The following is an 8558-nucleotide window of genomic DNA, read 5'->3' as shown; positions in this document are numbered from 1 at the left end:
TTAAACAAAATCCTACGACTCTTAAAACAATTTCCACCATTACCACCACCCCTTCCTCTGCCCCCCCCCTCACCTACTTCTTCCCATCAATTAATTAAACATTAATTTGTCATTTTTGTTGATGTTTACAATGATGATATATCACATCGTTTAATTTATAACACATTAACACTTTAATGGCCACACGTGTATGAAGTTAAACGTCGCCAAGGGGCCAGTATAATATTTTTTGACAAAATTAATTTAAAAACAAAAAAACTTTATTAACAGGTTAAATGCCACGGTGGTGGTGGGGGGGGGGTCACACCGGTGTGACCGGCGTGCCTAGATTAATAGAAATATAATTCACATCGTGGGCACCATCGATAATCCCAATAAAATTGGCGTGTCATTTTATGTTAAATTCACGAAAAAATTAACATAGAAAAAAACAACAATAACAACAATAACAATTTAACAACAAATTTATTTGGATATAATATTAAATATTTCAAAAGTTATAAATAAATAACGATTGTTCCGGGTTATATCACACAAATGTTGTGTGAACGGCCATTGAAGTGTTAATTTTGAAATTAGGATAGTTTTTAATGAGAGATGGATGGGGGATGGATGATACACACAAAAAGCAAACAACAATCTTTTCCTTTCTTTTTTTTTTTTAAACAAAAACAAAAACAAACAAAAAAACAGAAACAAAAATCAAAATTATTATTAATAGTTGAGGGGAAACAACCAACAACAACAACAACAACAACAAAAATCAATCTACATATTGTAATTGTTATAATAATATTATCATTGCGATCAAAATAAATAAAGGATAATATGAAAGGTAGAAGATAAAGAGAGAGAGAGAGAGAGAGAGACAGTGATTAAGAGGGAGAAGAGACGAATTAAAAAAAAACAAAAACAAAAAAACAAAAAAAAAAAGATTAATTGACAAACAAAGTTACTCAACGATACAATGAAAATAAACAAATGAATATATAAAAAAAAAGAAAAAGATAGTCATTTAATAAACGTGCTGTTGCTCTCGACGGAAAATGAAAAAAAAATCATCGTACTCGTTCGTAAAGAAAATTTGTCATCTTCGAACGAGAAACGAATGAGAAAATAATAAACGAAATAAATATGATGATTAATGATTAATGATTAATGATAATGATAATGGTGATGCGTAACGAGAGGGGGGGGAAAAAGCTGCGCGAACGTGGCCCAATCAAAAATGTTCTTTTTTAATTTGTTATTTATTTATATATTTATTTGTAATCGTAATCTTTGAATTTGAAATAGAAAAAGAAATAGAAAATATGACCAAAAAAAGAAAAAAAAATTATTCTGACGAAGGAAAGAAGAGGAAGAAAGATCGGTGATGGGAAGGAAGGAAGGAAGGAAGGAAGGGAGGAAGGGAGGAAGGAAGGGGTTGTGTAGAAAAAAAGGGTGCTTTTTTATTTATTTATTCATTCATTTGTTTTATTAGCAAATGTGAATAATTTTTTCCTTCGTCCATATGCTGCAATTGTGATGCAATTTCTCGTATAATAAGATGATGATTATTATCCATCCAGTGAAATATAATAATAATATTAATAATAATAATAATAATAATAATACCCATTAATCTCTTAAATAATATTTAAAATAATTAACAAAACTAATTGTGAAGTTAATAAAACTGATATAATTAATAATAATCCAAGTTCGCGTAAGTATTTTCGATCATTGAAAAAAAAAAAAAAAAAAAGAAAGAAAAAAACAGAAAATAATGAAAATAGCACACCAATCTTTTTATCAATCATAATAATAAATAATTGTGCCCTATTTCTAATTGTAGAAAATAAAAAACGGGCCTCACTAATTATGAAATAATAAATCGAATTGTTGAAACACTGCCGTCCTAAGAAGAGTATTGCAACTAATAACAAAATGACGCGGGTTCTACCGATATATACATATATATGTTGTATCTATATACATATATGTACATATGTATGTAGCCTTTTTTTCTTAAATAAAAAAATAAAAAGTTAAAATAAAAAGTTAAAATAAAAATAAAATAAAATAAAATATACACGCGCATGTAATGATGTACATATATGATATATCTCGGATAGAAAGAGAAAGAGATAAGAAAGAGAAACAGATAGAAAAAGATAATGTCATTTAATTTAGAAATCGAGAAATCGACGTGTGTGTGTGTGTGTATAAAAGAATTTGTAAAAAAAAAAAAAAATAAGAAAAAAAAAGGGAAAAGAAAAGGGAATGACAAAAAAAGGAAATTGATGTACATATTGATCTCGTGTATGTATGTAAATGATGTGTATATGCAATTTTTGCCTTTTAATACGCAAAACAAAAGAAGAGAACAAGAGATGGAGATATTACAAAGCGAAAGAAAGAAAGAGAAAGAAAGAAAGAGAAAGAAAGAAAGAGAACATATGTTTTTTGTGTCCTAGTTTTTATTTGGTCGAGAGCAGCGTACGTGGACTATCTTAAAAACAGATCCGTACACTTCTATAAAAAAGAAGAAGAAGAAGAAGAAAAAAGAAAAGTTATGGAACTATGATAAAAAGAAAAAAAAATAGAAAAACAAAAAACAAAAAAAGAGGAAAAAAGAGAAAGAAAGAGTGGGTGGGAGGTGAATCAACGGTAGTTGGTTTAATAAAACAAACAGGAGACAACAACAAATCATTGGGGAAATCTTTGTGGATGATGATTTGATTGGTTTTCATGTATATTAACACGTGAAAATTGGTTATGTGTTTCTGTTTCGTAAAACGAAAGAAGAAGGGGTGTGATGATGGGGGTGGTGGTGGTGGTGGTGGTGGTGGTTGGCTGCGCCAGGCTCGGGGTTCGACAAAATAAAATAAAATAAAATAAAATCAACAAAAAACAAAAAAAAGAAAGAAATTTTTGTAAATATATATCACCTGTGCTGGATTGGTTGATGGTGTTGATAAGCGCAGGAACAACAACACAACAACAACAACAACAAATTAAACGACAACCCAAAAAAGAAGAGGAAGATTTAAAAGAAATTCAATGACAATTGTGCAAAGATAAAAGGTTTAATCAAGTGACATCATTGCAATGTTATTTTGATGATAATGACGATATGTAGAAGGAGAAAGAAGAAGAAGAGGAAGAGAAGGGTGGTGGAGAAGGAGGAGGAGGAAGATAAAAAAAGGCCACAAAAAAGGTAGAGAAGTATACTAAAATCAATCGTATGATTGAATTTAGGTGATGAATAATAATAAAGAATAACTCTGGATAAAATTTAGCTGTGATGATGAACCTATAGGTACTACTAATTTTTAATTGATAACTGATCTATATATATATATATTATATATACACACATATATATATTATATATTATATGTATATGATATAAATATAAAAGATAAGGGACAAGCTAATTTAAGTATATACTTATTATAATTATATGTACGATGAAATGATGATGATGATGATGATGATGATAATAACTTTATCAAAGTATTCAAGAGAGATCGAAACTTCATGAAACTTCATTGTAAATGAATTTCAAAATGATAGGATAAGGAAGAAGAAATAAAAAAAGAAGATGAAGATGAAGATAATGATCATTTGTAAAAGAAAGTACGGTCTCTTATTTTTTTTTTTTTTGCATTAAATGTGGGACATGCACAAAGTTGATTGCAGCCCCCTCTCCCCCGTGAAATTCATTATTGATTACTGTAAATTCTTTAGGATATATTATACGAATCGTGCGATCGTGGAGATCGGTATCATTTAAATAAAATACACTTTCACACATAAAAAAATAAGAAAAAGAAGTACAGAAAGACAGATAATAGAGAGGAACATACAAAATAACATGTGGGATAATTCCAGGTGTGTGTAATTTAACTCCATTTTATAAAAAAAAAAAAAAAAAAGAAAAAAAAGAAAAAAAAACACCGAACACGGGATTTATTTCATTGAAGATAAAAATAAAAAGAAAAAATACAAAAAAAAAAAGAAAGTAATAAAACAACGGGGCTTTTATTTTTTTTTCTTCTTCTTCTTTTTCTCCAAATAAAAAAAAAACGGAAAAAAATACAAAAAAAAAAAAAAAATACATGAAAAGCCCTGACACACATACACACACACACACACACACACACAAACACAGATGAAATATATATAAATATAATACACATACAGTCGACGAAATAATAAAATAATAAAGAGTACCGTAAAATGAGGAAGAGAAAAGAAAGCAAAAGAAAAAGAAAAAGAAAAAAAATAAGAAAAAAAAAGAGATAGAGAGAAGAGAGTAGAGAGGGATGATTGAAAAAAAAAAAAAAAACGGGGAGAGGAAAGAAGAGAACTGATAAAAACTTTCACGAAGTTATATTCAAATTCCAGCCAATAATTTAACCGTGACCCACCGTCGCAAAAGAAAAAACAAAAAACAAAAAAGTACTTAAGAGAATATTACAATTTATAGTTGATAATTCATTATAATTATTAATCGTATTTATAAAGAATATAAAATAAATAAAAATAGATCTATCAGGCGAATAACTCGGGTCGTCCCATCGTCATAATAGTAGTAGTAGTAGTAGTAGTAGTAGTAGTAATTGTCGTCATCGTCGTCATCGTTGTTACATAAGGGGCTTGAATTTAATCAAGTTATTATCGATTTATCGATGAACTAAATTCTCGTTGCTTTTACCATATTTTTCTTTTTTCTTTTTTAAGTTCAATTTTATTTAAACAAAAAAAAAGTTAAAATAAAAATAAAAAAAAAAATTGAGACAGCAGTTTTAAGTTGTAATTATGTCCTCGTAAAGAGAGAGAAGAGAATCATATTGAAGATGATTAGATTTATCTATTTTTTTTTTTTTTTTTTTTTTTTTTTTTTTAATATTATTCGATTCGATTTCACTTTGCAGAAATCAGAAGATGTTGTTGTCATCTCTTTTTTATACTTCTGATATTTTTTCTTGTTTTTTTTAATTGGTTTTCCTTTAAACGTGTAAATGTAATAAATATTCCTTTCTTTTTATTCGACTGGTTAATATTTATTGGTTTGGTAAGAAAATAATTTCAGTTTTTGTAGTGTGAAATAAAATTCAATTGTTTATATATATAAAAAAGAACTTTCAATTAAATAACTAAATTTGATTAACTTTCTATATACCAAAAAAAAAAGAACTTTAAATTAAACAATTACAAAATTCTAACCACATTAACAAAAGAATAAAATGAAACAAACATAATGCAATTTATAGGTGCAAGCCGAAAATTATTATTTTCTTGCATTAATCCAATTATTTCATTTAAAATAATAATCTCTAAAATAATTTCACACACATTCTCATATCTTTTGTCTTTTATATATATATGTATATACTTTTTTTTTTACATTGAATTTATATAAAACAATTCGTTGCAATTTCGAAGAAAAAAAAAATTTATTCGGGACGACCTGTGGTCATCGACCGGTAATTTATTGTGATATTGTAACGTACAAAACCAAGTTCGTCGCAATAGGCTGGTGGTTTATAATTAATGAGATCAGTACGAATAAATAAATAAATAAATAAATAAATAAATAAATAAACAGAAGAAAAGAAGAAAATGAAAAGGAAAACATATAAATGAATAGGATTAAGAACAGAAAGAAGCAAATGAAATAGACTGAGAGAAAGAGATAAAAAATGAGATGAAATAAAATGAAATAAAATGAAATAAAATGAAATGAAATGAGATGATGATGAGAAGAATTTTTCAAATGATGAATTTATGCGAACGAATAATAATAATAATAATAAATATAATAATAATAATTAATACGCCAAAAAAAAAAACATACAAAACAACAAAAGAAACGTCACAGAGACAAATTTGCACAAAAAGATCGAACGATGCCAATGTGAAAAATCGTGACGCAAATAATCAGTAGACGAACTTTGCAAAATACATATATATATATATATATATATATATGTAATACATATTTATCATATGTGAAAATGGACATTTAGCAATATGGGAATCTCTCATTTTTATTCTCTGTAATATTATCTCCTAAGGCAAAAAAAAAACAAACACGTGTCCTGTGTCGATATATTTTTCAAAAATAATTATTATAAATGTTTCTCGTTAAGTTCTCGATTTTATAATCATTGAAAAAAAAAAAAAACCAAAATTGTTATTATTTTTTTAATTATTATTATATTATTGCATCCCCCTTTCTAAAAACATAAGAATAATAATAATAATAATAATACCACGTGTCTCTCTATGTGTAGCATACTACACACATACACACATATGCTTATAAATACATATATGTGTACATACATATGTACATGTATGTATGTGCATATATAAATAAATAGTTTAGGTTATTATTAACATTTTTAGGCAATAATTAGAAGGAAAAGATAATGACGATGAGAGAAAAGGAATTAAAAAAAAAAAAAAAAGAAGGAAAATTGTTCGCTGGCTGTTTTTTCTTTTTTTAAGATTATTTTTTTTGAAAAATCAAAAGAAAAAAACAATCACGATTTCGAAATGTATAAAAAAAAAAAATTTTTGTTTTTTTTTCATATTTATTTGGCGTTAAAGTATATTAATTTATTTTCTTATTTATAAATATAGAAAGAAAAAAAAAACGATTTAAAAAAAAAAAAATCGAAAAAAAATATATATTATAAATTAAATTATACGTATAAATAAATTAAATAATTTAATATATATCTATATATATATATATATTTTTTTTTTTGTTTATTTAAAAAAATGTTATTATTTCGAAATTTTTTATGTGCGAGCGAACGAATACTACGAGAGCTTATTGGGAATAAAAATATTAAAAAAAAAAAGAAAAAAATAATAATATCTTTATTTTATTTAAAAGCTCTGGGTGTGTGTTTATTATTAATATACGTAAATCTCTTCGTTTTTTTTTGGAGAGATAAAAGATAAGTTAGAGAGAGACAGAGAGAGAGAGAGAGAGAGAGAGAGAGGGAGGGAGTGATAGAAAAAAAATTTGCATTATATATATATATATATATAAATATTATATTTTATAATTTGTCGGAGGAGATTTAAAAGAGAATCCTAATATAATAACACATATCTTTTATCTACATGTATATTTTATTGTATAAAATTTCTTTTTTGTTTTTCTTTAAATTTAATTTTGCGTATTTAAATCTAATCGATTATTATTTTATTTAGAATTTTATTCTTCGAACGACGATGACATATTACGAAGGACAACAATCCGAGATATTCATTGTTATTAATAATAATAATAATAATAATATTATTATTATTATTATTATTATTATTATTATTATTATTATGATTATTATTTTTATTGAATTATCGCAATATTTTTATTATTATTAATATTATTATTATTAGTATTAAGGTAATAATTATTCTTATGAAAAAAAAGGGGTAGAAAGTTTAACAAAAGTGCAAACATTTAATTTACAAGTGTAAATATATTATTAAAACAATTTATCAAATTTACATTAGAGTTGTATATTCTTCATTTTTTTTTTGTCTTTTTTTGTTTAATTCTATTTTAGGTTTAATAATTTTTAGGCGAGAAGTATGTATGCATTTAAAAAAAAAAAGAAAAAGAGCGTTAATTTAGGTTATATGTAAAGATTTGAACACACAATCTTTACAACTTTAATCTGATATTTTATATTAAGAAATTAATTACGAAATTAATTTCGTATTATATTTTATACGATGATACACACCAACATCTTCTATGAATATATATACATACACATATATTACAAATCAACGATTGATTAAATGGCAGGGTTGGGTTTGGTTGATGGTGGTGGTAGTGGTTATATATTCAAATGTTTAAGAAAAAAAAATCAACAACAACAATAACAACAATAAATGAAAAATCAGTAATTGAATATAGGCATATCGTTATTAAAAAAATATCCTATGAAAAAAGGTGGGATTAAAAAGAGTTGTGTAATAATCGTTTAAATATGATGACCGTGAACAAAATTTCGATCTATTAACACACGTGGAATTTTATTATTTATTGATTAAATTTTAATTAATTGTGATCAAAGCTGCAATTAACAAAAAGAAAAAAAAAGAAAAAAAAAAGAACAGATAAGAAGAAACAAGAAGAAATGTTTTACATTCGTTAGCTTGACTTCAAAACTTTCTGATGATTTTTTTTATAAGATAATCTTATCGCGTATTTTATTTTTTATTTTATTTTATTTTTTTTAATCATTTTCTAAATTCAAAAAAAAATCAAAAAAAAAAAAGAATAAGACACTTACAATTGTTTTAAATAAAATTAAATTAGAAATTATTTATCAAAAAAAAAAGAAAAAAACAAAAAAGCAGCCACATCTCGTTTTAACAAATGCTCAAAAAAAAAAAAAAATACTAAAACTGAGAGTACTCTGATTAATCGTATAATCGTTTAAAATTAAACATTTACCAAAAAAAAAACGAAAAAAAAAAAAAAATAAAGAAAGAAAAAGGGACACAAAACACAAGCCACACGTAACACAATGTCG

This window comes from Polistes dominula, unplaced genomic scaffold, assembly GCF_049000335.1.
Source record: "Polistes dominula isolate Pdom_NZ unplaced genomic scaffold, Pdom_raw_medaka contig_28, whole genome shotgun sequence".
Taxonomy (NCBI): Eukaryota; Metazoa; Arthropoda; class Insecta; order Hymenoptera; family Vespidae; genus Polistes; species Polistes dominula.
The sequence above is the reverse complement of the archived record's forward strand: the minus strand, read 5'-3'. Positions refer to the sequence as shown.